This window comes from Eumetopias jubatus, unplaced genomic scaffold (genome assembly GCF_037043125.1).
Source record: "Eumetopias jubatus isolate StellerSeaLion01/CBP00866 unplaced genomic scaffold, mEumJub1_p1.0 scaffold_1, whole genome shotgun sequence".
Classification (NCBI taxonomy): domain Eukaryota; kingdom Metazoa; phylum Chordata; class Mammalia; order Carnivora; family Otariidae; genus Eumetopias; species Eumetopias jubatus.
Window position 1 is genome coordinate 79,134,695 of NW_028274807.1, and position 15,405 is coordinate 79,150,099.

The 15,405-nt window shown below is 49.2% G+C and overlaps 1 protein-coding gene across 3 annotated transcripts in view; it reads right to left on the reverse strand.

The window, feature by feature from the left end:
* ST6GAL1 (ST6 beta-galactoside alpha-2,6-sialyltransferase 1) overlaps positions 1-11,632 on the reverse strand; it is a 126,532-nt gene extending 114,900 nt beyond the window's left edge. For all 3 annotated transcript variants that reach the window (XM_028100937.2, XM_028100935.2, XM_088025076.1), the window contains exon 1: positions 11,410-11,632. The gene's annotated coding sequence lies outside the window, so the exon portion shown is untranslated. The remainder of the gene's footprint in view (positions 1-11,409) is intronic.
* Between the last annotated feature and the right edge of the window lie 3,773 nt (positions 11,633-15,405).

Genomic DNA, 15,405 nt, shown 5'->3' on the forward strand with positions numbered 1-15,405 from the left:
GTGATTCTCCTCAAGCCTTCCCTCTCGAACAATTTAGTTTTTTTAGTAACTTTTCCATAGTGATGTCTGTATCGTCATTTGTTTCCTTATTCTTTATTTCATTCCATAGTTTGATCATCTTGTCTCTGAGCTCTCCATTGGTTACTTTTCAAAAAACTTTACTTGAATGCTTGAATGGATACTGTCTCTCCAACCCAAGAGCCAACTCCAAGCCAGAAATTAGCTTGGGAGATGGGGAGAATAGGCCAATGGGATCCCATTTTTCACTGCGAGAGACAGAATAATTTTACTCATAGGTCATCTGTGAGTCATCCACCTTCCTGATCCTACTCATTCTTAAAGGAACAGCTCAAGACCCACCTGTTCCAGACTCTTCCAGCCCAGACTGATTGCTCCTTCTCCAGTCCCCAACGGTTTATTGGAACTAAACATTCACAGGTAATGCTTGGGCTACAAAGTGAACCTGGAACTTTTGAGAAAGGGCATGAATCTTCATCTCCCTTTTCGTATATGGTTAGGCACATAAAGGTTTTCTTTGAAGACTTCTGGAGTACTGATTTTCTGAATGAAAAGGAGGGCAAAAACTAGAACCAATACTCAGAGGAAGGCTTCAACACCAGCCCCACTAGTCCCAATTTAACTATATGTTGGAAAACACTATGACGCAGGTGGAAGGAAGAAGATTCAGCAGGATATTATCCTTAAAAGATCAAAAGAGAAGGAACAAGCACCTTAGCCAGCAAGCGAGACCTTCCCAGCCTGCCTCTGCAGGCACTGTCATGGGAGCTGAGTAGGCCTACATTCAAGGACAAGCACCTCAATTTGTCCCCTAGTGCTGAACCTCCTTCAGCCTTTGATTCCTCACCTACTAGATGGGGATGATAATGGTACATATCCCACATAGGGAAGTTACGAAAATTATAGGTAATGCAGGTAATGGTCCAGCCCCGTCCCCACCACTTCCTGACCTCCGCGCTCGTTTCCAGAAACACCAACCTGCTAGTGGTTCCCCCCACATGCAGCGAGCCATGTTTTACCCCACACTTTTGCTCCCTCAGCCCCTTCTCCTTCAAGTGCCCTTTCCTTGGAGGCTAACGGCTCCTGCCCTCCAAGACCCAGCTTTAGGTGTCACCTGCCCCGGAAAGCTTTCTCAAACTCCCTACACCTTCTTCCCCACTTCATGACATTTATCACACAGTATCGCAACTAACATCTGCATGCCCTCCTCCAACTGAAGAACAGAACTATGGGAATGTTGGGGTCTCTGTTCTAAAAATGCACATTGTACACAGGCTACAGTGGACATTCAAAGTTTGTTGAATGAACGAACAAAGCAAGGGCTCTAAGAGGAAGAGGGTGACACAGGAAGTCTGTCTGCCGCTGACCTCCAAGGCCCTGCTCGTTACACTGAATGCGTGTGTGCGTGTTATCTACAACATGTGCCCTTTATGTAAATATTCCTAATGCCTTGCACAATGACTAGCACATAATCGGCACTCAATAACTATTTGATGAATAAATTAATGTATAATAAATTCCAAAAGAGAAGAAACTGTTTGAGAGCCTAGAACCACAGGTGCAAGGTAAGCCCTTCACCGTGCCTATACCGAGTTGCATTTACAAGCTAAAGGCATGTGAGGGAGCCAAGCAGTGGTAACCCCCAATCTGTGGCCATACTCACCACCAGTGGGTTTATGCCCAGTCATAACAAGATAATGAGTCAGGTGGATATCCCAGCTTTAAAGGGCAAGCAAAAAGTTTTTTAAAAGGGCAAACCAGGATTGACACAAACTCTTACCAAAAAGGGGAATGAGAAAATGCTATCCACACATGACTCTCCCATGAATTCTTTCCTTCATATGTTCTCAGGGGAAAGATAGAAAACTTCCATCGGTCCCTCTAGGGAGAAATTCGGCCAAGCCCCCAGTGAAACTCGGAATTGAACCACTGTCTCAGACTCAAAGGACTTAGAATTATTAGCAGTGGAAAAACCTGTAACGTAACACAGAGAAAAAGCTACGCCCCATACCAGCCTCTGTCCTTAGCAGCAGTGGAATTTTGGGTGAGTCTCTATCCTTCTCTGAAGCTCAGTTTTCTCATCTGCAAAATGGAGCTAATGATACCAAGACACGGAGTGTCGCTATGAGGACTGGATGAGAAAACATACACAGTGCTTCATCAGGGCCAGGAGCACAGCAAAATCCCAGAACACGGTAAACTTGCTACGCTGCCCTCACCAAGACTCAACTAACACTTAAGTCCAAGAGGCTCTTCCTCATCCTCAGGAAAGAAAGGGACAAGCATTAAATATAAATATGGTGGATGCTGTCAACTCTAGCCCGGAGGACCTTCAAGAGGTTGCAAAGGGTAGTGTGTTGCTAAAATTAAAGCCGAATGACATCTCATCACTGTGCTAGGGAAACCAGGAGATGGATGCAGATTTAGAAAGACTGTAATGAAAAAAAAATTTACAATCATCCTCCTGGGACATGTAGTTCTTTTCTGGTTGCCAGATTTCCTGGTCATCTAAAGTGTATGTGATATATTTATTACTGTGGAAATAATTTGTGAATATAAAGTCAAGTAGGCTGAAGCCAAGGACAGAACGGGAGGAGGGTTGCCAAGATCCAGGGGAAACAATGGTTAAGCCTCCTTTGAAAGCGTCCATTTGTTTTCCACCTTTACAAAGCAGGTGAGAGCTGCTCCGGTTACGTCCCCTATAACGTGCCCCAACCCCGCAGTCCTACTTTGCCTCGTTCTGCTACCCGCCCCAGGGTCATTGACTCCCAAGGTCGGAAGGGGCCTTCTTTGCAGGCATTTGGGTCAACCGGGTCTGCAAAGCAGGAATCTTCTGATGGCAGACAAGTTCACGGGCAACATTTGCGTGAATGCTCCCCCCCCACCCCCGACAGGGAGTTCGCTGCCCTGTGACATAGCTTGTTCCATGGTTGGACAGCTCTGCTGAGTAAGCTGTTCCTTATCTGCCATGCCACCATGTCTCCCCCAACCTATGTTGGTTCTCCCTTCCACGGCAACCACCCAGGGGGCTTCTGATCCTTTCTCCACGTGAAGAAGGTGCCTCTTCATATTCCCTGCAGGCTAGAAAGCCCAGTTTCCGCATTCATCCCACTTTCAATAGGGTGGCTTAAGCTTCTGTCTTCCAAGTAGCCCCTCTCTGGGTGTGCTGCATTTTACCATGATCTGTATTGGAGCCAGCGAAACAGAACACTCCAGATGGGTCTGATCAGGCAGAGCCGAGGAGCACTGGGGTACTCCCTCCTCCAAGCCTGATACCAAATACTCCTCTCCTTCCCTTCTCCCTCCTCCATCCCTCTCTCTCCAGTTCCAGGCCTCCCCCTGGGTCTCTCCTGGGGGCGGGGGGGGGGGGGGTCCTGGGAACAGAAACAAACTTGGAGGGGCCGGTGCCGGGGACAGTGCAAGGAGGAGGAGAAGGTGATGACGCAGCTCAGTGTCTTGCCCTTGCAGCCTCGGGCACCCAAGCAGGCAGGCTTCTCCAAAAATAACCCTGTCCAAACAGTCAGCCTCTTAGTAATTTCCCAGGAGCCCTTTGTTCCAGCTTTCCAGGGTGTGGTCCCCAGTGTCCCTGTGCCCATCCCTTCCCTCGCCACCCTTCCCAGAGCTTAATGAGTTGACTTAAACTGACATTTACAACCATTGTTCCATATGTCAAGGGTCTAAATACAGTTCAAAATATATTTTTATGGAACATTTTTATGGTTAAATAAACATCATCGTATGGAGTGTAATGCAGCTACGAGAAAAATATCTGCATACACTGATAGGGAAAGAGCTCCAATACGTACAGTAAAGTGAAAAATGCAGGTTTGCAAAGTGGCAGTTATAATGGAATTTATTTACTGAGGTTTTTTTTTTAAGACTTCCATTTATTTATTTGAGAGAGAAAGAGAAATCATGCATGAGAGCGCGAGCACAAGCGGGGAGAGCGGCAGGCAGAGGGAGAGGGAGAAGCAGGCTCCCGCTGAGCAGGGAGCCTGACGTGGGGCTCGATCCCAGGACCTTGGGATCATGACCTGAGCTGAAGGCAGATGCCCAACCACTGAACCACCCAGGCTCCCCTATTTACTGAATTTTTAGAATGTATCTGCATATAACCATGGAATACACACATAAATGTATATACCAAAGGGGCTGAAGGACCCACAAAGTGCAAACAGATCCCACTTCAGAGAGAAGTGGGATCAAGGAAAATGGCAAAAAGTGAGGGGGTTCATTTTTTACCCTGTTTGAATACTGAAACAGATCTCATTTACTACGTGTATAGAGAAACCCCCTGACCCTGGGTCTACATGTCCCCCTTTGTCATTGATCATCTCAGAGCTGGAAGGGGCCTGGAGAGCTAAGAGTTGGGTCCCTGAGGTGGGGTGCCCAGGGTGGCATGCATCTTGCCTAACACACAGCTAGCTAGCGACAGCTGGAGACCACAAGGCATAGTGCTGACAGAGTGGGACCCCCAGAGGATTAAAGAGAGGGCTTCAACTTAATTACTAAAACAAACCAACTTTCTTCTTTCAGTTGAGTCAGAAATCCCTACTTGGGTGAACAGCCAGAGAGAAGAAACCAAGCTCACGGAGCCTGGAGGGAACGGGGTCTCAGGCAGGGCCTGTCTCTCGGCACAGCTAGAAGACACCCTCCCTTCTCTGGGCCTCCTTGCCCTCATCTACAAATCAGAGGGAAAGGCTAAGTAAGAGGGGACGAGGCGAGATTCACGGGCACGGGGTGACCTGTGGGCCAGGTGCCCATCTGAGCAAGCAGCCCGTTCTCAGAATGAGACGGGCAGCAACACTCCCTGAACGCCTCCTGGGCGGTGGGGCTGTCGTCTGGGGCCTTAAATCCATACGGAAACTCTGCCTCTCAGGAAGGGAAGGCTGGAGTCCAGCCTGACTCGGGTCCACCTAACATCGCGCTGCTTGGGCTAGCACGTGGATGACCTCATTCAGTACTTGGCCAAACTTTTACAAATGTGCTCAAAAGCATACAACTGGTAAAGGGTGGGAACATTCTGCAAAACGAAGGCTCCTGACTCTAAATTCAGTGCTCCTTCTAACCTGTCAGTTTGGGATGCAGCAGAGCCTCCTCACTTGAGTAGTAACACTTCAGAAGTTCTCTGGTTGGCTCCCTCTCCCTCTGACACACACACACACACACACACACTGTCTCATAACAGTGACAACGCAGACAGGCTCCAAGAGCAGGACCACTCAATGTCTCAGATATGCATCATGCTAATAAGATGTCTGGGATATGCTTCCAAGTTATCTGGGGCAGACTGTGGGGCTATAGGTCAGCGATGAATTTTGATAATTGTTGAAGATAAGTGATTGTTCACAGGGCTTCATTACACTAGTCTTTCTACTTTTGTATGTTTGAAATTGTCCTTAAGAAGACTTTTTGGGGGTTTAGTGGGTTAAGCATCCGACTCTTGACCTCACCTCAGGTCTTGATCTCAGGGTCATGAGTTCAAACCCCGCACTGGGCTCCACACCGGGCAGCCTACTTAAAAAAAGAAGAAGAAGAAGGGGGAGGAGGAGAAGGAGAAGGGGGAAAAGACTTTTTTTATAATGCGTCATGCAAGTGGATCGTTTCCCTCTCAATTTGTCACCTGGCAGGTAGTCCCATTTTAATGAATTTTCTGCTTCCCTCAGCACAGAAAGCCATACAATGGTCTGCTATCATTTTAAGAAAAAATATTAGAGCCAAAGTTTCTGCATGTTGTGAAAAATCTCAATTATAACAATAATAACTCACTTACTGAGTGCTGCCTATATACCTGTCACTGCACTGGACCCTTTAGCTATGATTCCATGTAATCCTTACAATGGCCCAGTGAAGTAAGGGCTTTGCTACCCATTTTATAGAGAAGGAAACTGAAGTTCACTGAGCTTAAACTAGCTTGTCCACCTGTGATAAATGATGAGCAAGAATTCAAATCCTTCATCACAAGAAAAAAAAAATTCTGTATATGTGGTGATGGATTATTTTTTAAGATTTTTTAATTTATTTATGAGAAAGAGAGAGCACACGTGCAAAGGAAGGAGCAGAGGGAGTGAGACAAGCAGACTCCATGCCCAGCATGGAACCTGACGTGGGGTTCCATCTCACGACCCAAGATCATGACCTGATCCGAAACCAAGAGTCAGATGCTTAACTAGACTTATTGTGGTGATCATTTCACAATATACACAAATGTCCAAATCACTAAATTGTACACCTGAAACTAATATAATGTTGTATATCAATTATACCTCGATAAAAACTAATCAAATCCTCAATTACTTGTGCTCTTAATTTCTACTGCTCCCACAATATGTAATACTTCAGTACTTTAAGACTTTATATGTAATTGGGACTAAATCTATGAGGGTTTTTTTTTTAAGATTTTATTTATTTATTTGAGAGAAAGAGATAGCAACAGAGATAGTGAGAGAGAGCATGAGCGGGCAGAGAGAGGAAGAAGCAGACTCCCCGCTGAGCAGGGAGCCCGATGCGGGGCTCAATCCAAGGACCCTGGGACCATGACCTGAGCTGAAGGCAGATGCTTAACCAACTGAGCCACCCAGGCGCCTCTGGACCATGAGCTTCTTTAAAGCTGAACTCTTCTCAGGGCGCCTGGGTGGCTCAGTTGGTTAAGCGACTGCCTTCGGCTCAGGTCATGATCCTGGAGTCCCGGGATCGAGTCCCGCGTCGGGCTCCCTGCTCAGCAGGGAGTCTGCTTCTCCCTCTGACCCTCTTCCCTCTCGTGCTCTCTCTCATTCTCTCTCTGTCAAATAAATAAATAAAATCTTAAAAAAAAAGATTAAAAAAAGCTGAACTCTTCTCATACATCTTTGGTTTAGCATGGGCACTCAAATATGTGAGGACTGAATTAGGAAATGACTAAGGAGTTGCTGACTTAATACCTACAGAAACTGTTCAAGTTGTTGGAGGTTACAAGAGCAGGACGAGAACCCAAGGTCACATGTAGGACACTTGCCCCTTCACCTTATACTTTAAACTTTTTCTAAAATAAAAAAATTACATAAAAATGGCTGGAGTTCGAGGGCACCTGGATGGCTCAGTAGGTTAAGCATCTGACTCTTGGTTTCCGCACAGGTCATGATCTGAGTGTCATAAATGGAGACCTGTGTCAGGCTCCGTGCTGGGCGTGAAGCCTGCTTAAGATTCTCTCGCTCCCTCTCCCCCTCCACCCTCATGTGCCTGTGGTCTCTCTCTCTTAAAAAAAAAAAAAAAAAATCGCTGGAGTTTGAACACTTGAGGCAGGTTGGGCTAGGGAGAAGATGCTGGAGGCTCCTTCCTCTACAGGCCCTCACTGAAATATCACTGGAATGATCAGATCCCATGGGCCACGTGACCTGGGACGTGGGGAGCAGCTGATACGGGTGATAAATGAAAGAGGCAGCTTTAATGCTGATGTAGACCATGACATGTATATCTGAGAAGGTTATGCAAGAAAGGCAAGAGATAACTGTACATACAGCATGTTCTCAACCATTTAGAGAAAACAAATCCATTGAAAAGAAAAAAAAAAAAACAGTGGGAAAATTGCCAAATGTTAACAGTGGTTACCTTTGAATGATGGAATATTTTTCTGTTTCTCTATACTTTTTTGTACTTTCCAAATTATCCTCAATGGGCATACTTGATTTTTATAATCAGAACAATAAATAAAATTTATTTTTTTAAAGATATTATTTATTCATGAGAGACAGACAGACAGAGAGAGGGAGGGAGGCAGAGGGAGAAGCAGGCTCCCCAAGGGGCAGGGAGCCCAATGCGGGACTCGATCCCAGGACCCTGGGATCATGACCTGAGCCGAAGGCAGACACTTAACCATCTGAGCCACCCAGGTGCCCCGAATAAATAAAATTTAAATCACCAAACGGATTCTGAAGGCTACCCTGAACCCTACCCATTACCCTAGTAATGACTTTGAAACTGCATTGCTTACAATGTCACTGTTACAGATAAGACTATTAAAAAGTCCATCTATTGGAACCAGAATGCTATCATGTCATTTCAGTATACATGCATACAAACAAGAATAAGGTGTTTCTCCCCAACTCAGTTTTTGGTTTGATTCATAACCCACCCCCACACCCCCACAGGTCAATATTGAGATAAATTAGATCTATTTTCGGTGGGTTTCTGAGGACAATTTCTAAAGGGAGATCCAAACATGTTTTGAGCAAGGGTGATAGGGCAAAGAACGGATCTGCTTCTTTGTTACTCCAGGTCAGCATAGGACCCCACCCCGAGCCTGCCTGCTCGTCGGTAAATATGGAGTGAATAGAATGGGATCACTTTAGACCGCATAACTTGGGCATGAAGGTTATGGTTTTGCTTTTTATTTGTTTTTTTACTAGGTTTATTTACCTTAGAATCACACGTTCTTCACAACTTTACAATTTGGCAGACGTTCACACTTCTTTGCTCACTAGATAGGGTCTCCCAAGCCTGCCAAGAGCTCTGAGCAGTCATTAGCCTGTGTCACGTGACTTGATACCCAAAACAAGTCCAGGAGACACATACCCATTCTTCCCCTCACAATATACAATCCTATCCTCAAGGAACCCAGGAGAGAAGGGTTGACTCAACCCCGCTCCTCTGATTCCAAGGCCTAAGCATCTTCCATCCCACTAGTACAGCCTGTGCAGAGACTGGGCAGGAAGGACTTTCACTGTACAAGGGAGGAAACTACAGCCAAGGAAGATAAGTAGCACAAAAAGCTAAGTGGGGTCTCTGTCTTCCGACTTCTTGCTGCCTTTTGCTTTATGAGGATACTCAAAGCAGCTCCCTACTGGGCAAGCAAGCAATAGACTGGGGAACATGGAGGAGGCCAGGACAAGGGGAAAGTAAACCATTTAGTAGACACTAAGGAAAACTGATCCCTGATGATGACTGTTAATGCTCCTTACCATAGCGACCATTGGGATCCATGGCTTTGTTTAATAACCAACACCTATTTAAATCCCTAAGGAATTCATTCTCCGACTTAAAGGGTGTTGTTATAACAACCATCATAACTTTGACTTTACTCTGGGGTACCAACAACAACTCTTTTATGCAAAAGGAGACACTAAAAGCAGACACCTGGCTGCATGTCTCTGGGCCTCAGTTTTCCCATCTGGAAAAGAAAAGGGTCTGGCCGGGGGGATTTCAGAAGTTCCTTATAAGGCGGGCATCCTGATAAAACTTTACTCAAGTGCCCTGTGGCAAGACCACAAAAATGAAACCCTCTAGAACCCCTAGGAAAAGAAACAAGTGTAGCCAGGAGATAACAGGGACGGGAGGAAACAGCACACTAGCTTTGGGGAAACCCAGACCTGAAGTGTTTTTTTGGTTTTCCAACTTCTCCTCTGCCAAATATAAAAATAGGCAGCTGCTTCCGTGGAACTCTCAAAAAGAATTTAATTAAATAAAATCAATGAAAACAATGCTTTGTTCTCCCACAAGTGGCTCAGGAGTAGCCCCCTTAGAGACACTCTCTTCCCTGCGGGGCCAATGTCAACAGCCCAATGCTTGGGCCCAAACAAAGGCCTCCTGGCATAGGGATGAGAGGCAAAACATCTAAGTCCCCACAGTTGGCCCTATTCCAGTCTGAGGGGAAAAGGGCAGCAATGAGAGAAAAATAACTAAGCTTATGAAAGGCTAGGAGAAGAGTCAAGAACGACTAAATCTGTCTTTTCTCAAATGAATAAAGAGCTCTTGAAAGGGATAATGGAAGGGTGCTGCCTTCAATCTGAATTACTTTCTTTGTTTAACTCTGTTCTGCCTATGGTCACGGACTTTTACACCAACCCCAGAATCCTGGTTTCGCCTCTGGTTGCTGGCAAGGCCTGGGGGCAGCGTGCGAGTTGAGAGACCCGGACTCAAATCCTCTCTCTTTCCGATGTCACTTGGTTTCAACTCGGAGAAGTGGCTGCACCTTCCAGGTCTCCATTTCCAGCTTGTAAAATAAGAGGGTTCACTAGATCCCCTCTGGATCCTCAGCAGCAGAGGTGTAGGGCTGAAGGCCCTCCAGTTCTCCCCAGGGACAGGTTTAATTTCCAGAGGTCTTGGCGGCCGGATGGCTGGGCAGGTCCTCTGGCAGCGGTGCCTCGGCTCCTGCACACGCCTACCGCCCACTCCCACGACCTGAGGGGCTTGCTTCTGCACCAACACCATCACCTGTGAGGCCGATTCACCCTCCCACCCACGTCACCACTGCCGGAACAGGCCTGATTAACTAAAATCTGCCAAGCTGAGCAGAGCATATGTAAGCAAAGAAAAAGCAAAACAAACAAGAGCCCTCTCCTCGCTGGACCTCAGAATTTCTCTCAAATTGATAGAACTGAAGATACGAGCGACCCTCCCCCAGAACCAGAGGCCTCAGCTAGCCCTGCGTGTAAAAACACATAACAAGCCCCAAGCCAAAAGGGGCCAATGATCCCTGGGCTGGCTAGACGCAAGGAAAGGACCTACAAGGCAAAGAGCAAGCAAGAGGCCAAGAAGACCGAAAGCGCGCTGGGCGCTGTTTAAATTGGACCGTTCTTTCTGCAGGCTGGGGAGGCGCTCGCCATCTCCCAGCAGGGCCAGTCGCCAGAGTGCAGGGACAATGGTGCGCTAGGCACCGTCTTTTTTTTGGGGGGGGGAGCCCATGGACCCTTAATTCAAACCCGGGTCTTTAAGACGTGCGGTGGAAGTGAGGGGGCTGTCCTGGTCGCATCAAGTAATGCACCACGGCCGGGGACAGGCTCTTGGCCTGGGGTAAGCTTTGTAACTGCTTTCGTGTTTCGCTTCCCCCTTTTATAGTCCGGCAGTTTGGTCTGACGGCCAAGTGGTACCTTTTCAATGTCTCCGTCGTCCTCCTCCGGCAAGAGGCGCCCCGAGCGCCGCTCCCTCCCCCGCGGCTTGAGACAATGGCCCGGTTGCGCCGGGCGGCCCTGGCAGGGCCAGCGAGGCGCGGGGATCCCGCGGCGGAGCGCACGTGCGTTTGTTATGGTGCCTGAGCCCCCACCCGCCCCCCGCAGGCCTCAGTTTCCCGGTCCGCAAATCCAGCTGCGGGAATACGCAGGACCCCGGAGTCTGCGAGGCGTCCCACACCTCACCGACGGTGCGGTGGGGAAAGCCGGGCTCCCGGGGGCCGAGCGCACGTGGGTTTGTTGTGGGTCCGCAGGCTCGCGGAGCCCGGGGGAAGCCAGGGCGGTCCCTGGGCCGGGACCAGCACAGCGACACCCCGGCCCAAATGGTGGCCGGCCCGCGGGCGAGACGGCTGAGGCGGCGCAGGGCACCGGCTCCGCGCGCCCCGCCGCCCCGCTCCCCTCCCGTGCCCCTTTGCACGCCTCCACCCGGGCCCCGGGCCGCACCGCCGCCCCGCGCACCCCTACTCACTCGCTGCGCGCCCGGTCGCCCGGGCTGCGGCGGCTCCGCCCGCTCCGCGCCCCCGCCGGCCGGCAGCCGCTCCCTTTGTTAGCGCCGGGCAGTGCCCCAGGCGTCTTCCCCAGCCTGGCCCTGCCCTGCGCTCCCCGCCCCCAGGTGCCGCCCGACTCCGCTCCCCGCCGCGGCTGGGAGCCCGGCGCCAGGTCCCGGCAGGAGGGTCTGCTGGGGACGAGTGGGGGACCGGGGCCGAGGGTGGAGGGGACGGCGAAGGAGGGGAGAAGAGCGCGGCAGAGGGGCGGGGGAAGCGACGGTCTCTGTTATGCAAATAGTCGGGCCGACGGGGTGGGTCCCCGGTCACACGGTGCCCCAAACCCCCTGACGTGGCCCTCCGGGGGTCGCTAGTAAGCGGGCCTCCGGACGAGGGGTGCCTGGTGAGCGCACTGCGTGATGCTGGGCCCCTGCCTCCGGCTGAGGAGGCCGGACGGAGAAACAGGGGGAGGGGCGAGGCGGCTGGGCCGGGACCCCCGGGACCCCCGGGACCCCCAAATGCTGGCTCACCTCCCCACTCCGTAGATCCCGGAGGATTCAATCCCACACTCTCTCGGGCTTTTCAAGCGGGAACTATAAATCCTGGCTCTGCCACCGACAGACTGCGTGACCCTGAGCAAGTCACTTAACCTCTCTGAATTATTCTTATGTAGAATATGAAAACACAAAATCTCTTTCCCGGGGTTTGACAAGAACCTCCCGACATCAGGCCTGGCAGGCACTAGGTGCTTTGGAACACCGCAAATACAAAAGGGGCGTGTGGCCCCAGCCTGCAGACAGCTACCTGAGGCCTCAGGTAGGGTGGTGAAGGAGCGAGGTTCCTTCCTTTCACTGAGGCTGATCTGGGGCTTCTTAGGGGGCGGTGGTGAGAGGAAACCGCAGATTGAGCAAGAGTCACAGCTGCATACTAACCATCCCTTTGTGGCCCAAGGGCCACTTAGACAGAAAACCACCCTACAGGAGGGCCAGAAGCAGCCTTGGGCCGCCACTCCAGTTCCCCGAGACAGGATGTGACTACCAATGGCAGGAATCATCGACCAAATGTATTTTGAGCATGCACTTGGCACCAGGCTCTGTGCTTGGAGGGAAGGGCAGAGTGGAAGGTAGTCTGGGTCCTCTGGGGACACAACGTGGGGGGAACACTACCAGTGCTTGAAGCCCAGACACAGAACTCTCTCCAAATCTAGGTGACCACTCCCCATCACAACTTGAGAAAGGGCAGCTCACATCCTCACCTCAACTCCATCGCCCTTCTTCCAAATATCGCTTCCTCCCTTCCCAGATCCTAGACCCCTCCTGCTATCCTGCTGGCCCTTCCCAGCTCCTGAGGTAGCATTATGGCTCAGTACAAAGAGCTCCAGTTGGACGAGGTGCCAAGCAGAGTGAATTTCGATCTCTATGACCAACTAGCTGTGGATTGGTTTGAGTTCCTCAACATCTGAGTGTCTTTGAACCTCTTTCCTCTTCTGTAAGGTGGAGATACTAATGACAGTGTTGTTTTCAGGATTATGTGAAACCAGGATTATGTGAAATCTCTATGAAGCCTTTAGCTTGGTATCTGGCATATAGAAGGTGCTCGTAACAGTAAAATGTATGAGTGAATGAGTGGAAGTAGACAAACTCATAAGACTCTTTCTGGGAGGATGCCATATTGAAGATTTCGACTTTATGCTCAGAAAATTGGAAACTCTTAAAAGATTTTATGCAGGGGCATGGCATACATCCTTGTGTTTTATACTGATTTTTCTGACAGCTTACTGGAAAATGGATGGCAGGAGCAGAGCCTATGAGCATAGAGCATAGAGCCCAGCTTGCAAGCTGCCATCCGGGGAGATATAATAGGAACTGAGGCAATGACAGCAGGAATGAAAAAAAGACATGCAAATAATGCCTACCATTTGGGAAGCAAAAGCTCTTTGCCTTACTATATTGTCTGTCCTGATCAAAAGATACGTGATGGCCTTAGCCTCATTGTCTGGATGAGAAAGTTGAAGTCACCAAGAAAAATGGAAGAGCTGGAATTTGAACCCTCTTCCACATTAATGGAGAGCCTTAATCATTTCCTTCCTCAGTATCACTTTTGTGTCAACACTACTCAGAACCAACAAGGGGGCAGTTGGCTGGCTCAGTCAAAAGAGCATGTGACTCTTGATCTGGGGGTGATGAGTTCGAGCCCCACAACTATAGAGATTACTAAAAATAAATACATACACTTAAAAAAAATGAAGAACAAGAAAGAGAGGAGAGGCTTTTCTAGAAGGTTCTCTAGTCCCTGTTCCACAGTACTCTTTACAAGGAGAACTACAGCCAAATTATGGAGAAAACAAAGGAAGAGGCTCACTCTGGGTTCCTACAGGACCCTGATGATCAGAGATGACATGAAACACCCAAGAAGTTTCTGGGGCTATGAGGCAGATGAATGGGCAGGTAGGGAAGATGCCCCTGGAAGATGTCCAGGGTGGGAGCAGCTGTGGAGCCCTTCCCTTTTGGGGCCACTCCCTCCAGGTTGCAGCTGGGGCCTTCTGACCTGTGAGAGGCAGGAGGTAAATGGTCCTGTCCTTCCCAGCCTGTCAAGGAGGCTTCCCCACGCCTTGTCTCCGGGGCTCCTGCCTTGACAGGCTGTTTTTCACTGAAGTACAGATAACTAATTTCCCTCTGGACACTGTCTCCCCATGAACTCCCCCTCTGCTCATGAATAATATTTTAGGTAATGCCTTTCTTGGTCATCATTTTAGGCAGTTTACTGGCTAATACAAATAATGCCCTACTTTATAATGTTCATTTGCAACAATCCACTCACAGTGTTTTCATAGCACTCTTGAATCGGGGGTGGTGCTATTACACAGCCTCGTAGGGAATAAAGAAAACACAGGCAGTTGAAAATATCCCCCCAAACCCTCCTTCCTCATCCCAATCCAGATGCTCACGTGGAACATTTGACGGCCCCCCGCAGTTCTTCTTTGCACACCTTCAGCACCCATTGTCCAATATAAGGGTGGGCTCAGGGTTAAAGGAACCGCCCTGTGGTCTGTCTGCACCCCCTACCTTGGGCCTCAGTGCTCTCGGCTTCAAGGATAAAGGGACCTATATGCAGCTAAGTCTATGGAACCCAAGTCAGAAAACAGAAATAGAGTCACAGCATCTCTAGGAGAACAACACTAGGGGACAGAGGCTGGACACTAGAGACAGGCCCCATGGGAGGACCACAGCCACAGCACAGGGAAATGGCTAGCCCGACCGTGCCTAGTACAGCAAGCAGTATGGCCCCAAGACCCCAGAGTATGATATGGGCATAGTGTGAGCAGGCATGGTCGCAGAAATGGACGTGTTGTGTGGGTACAGAAGTCGTTGGACTGTGCTTTGCCCAATCAGTTTCAGTGTCCAGCCCTGTCCTAGGAGATATGAGGAGAAACCAAGTCTCAATTATCAAATCATTTATGTTTTAGCCAAGTATCTTTTGGTTCATAATAATAATAATTGCCATCTACTGAACATCTACTGTGTGCAAGGCAATCTACGTGCATGTTCTCGTTCCATCCTCACTTGGCGGAGGGTTTATCATTCTAGAAACCTGGGGCACCCAAGTCCTCTTAGGCTACTCCTCCTGTTCTTGCCTTAAGGCCAATCTTAGCATGAAATTAATGTATGGGATGCAAGGGGGTGGCTACAAATCTCATTCCAAGACCATGAAAAAGTGAGAGAGGTCTTTCCTGCAGGTTTCTTAAGGAGACAAAACATTAAGATGCAAGGCTTCCTAGATATCTGCTTACAACATCCCTTTCTCTGATGTTCTACTCCTGACATCACCTTCTCACATTTCTCCACCTGCCTCCTCAGCATCCCGCACCCTCCCGTGATGCTCCTCTAGCTCCCTCCCACCTCCCAAGCCCTTCCCTCTAGAGGTCTCCCTTAATTTGAAGTAGCCTCTCTCTGTGACTCCAAAAGGTATGAGAAAAAGAG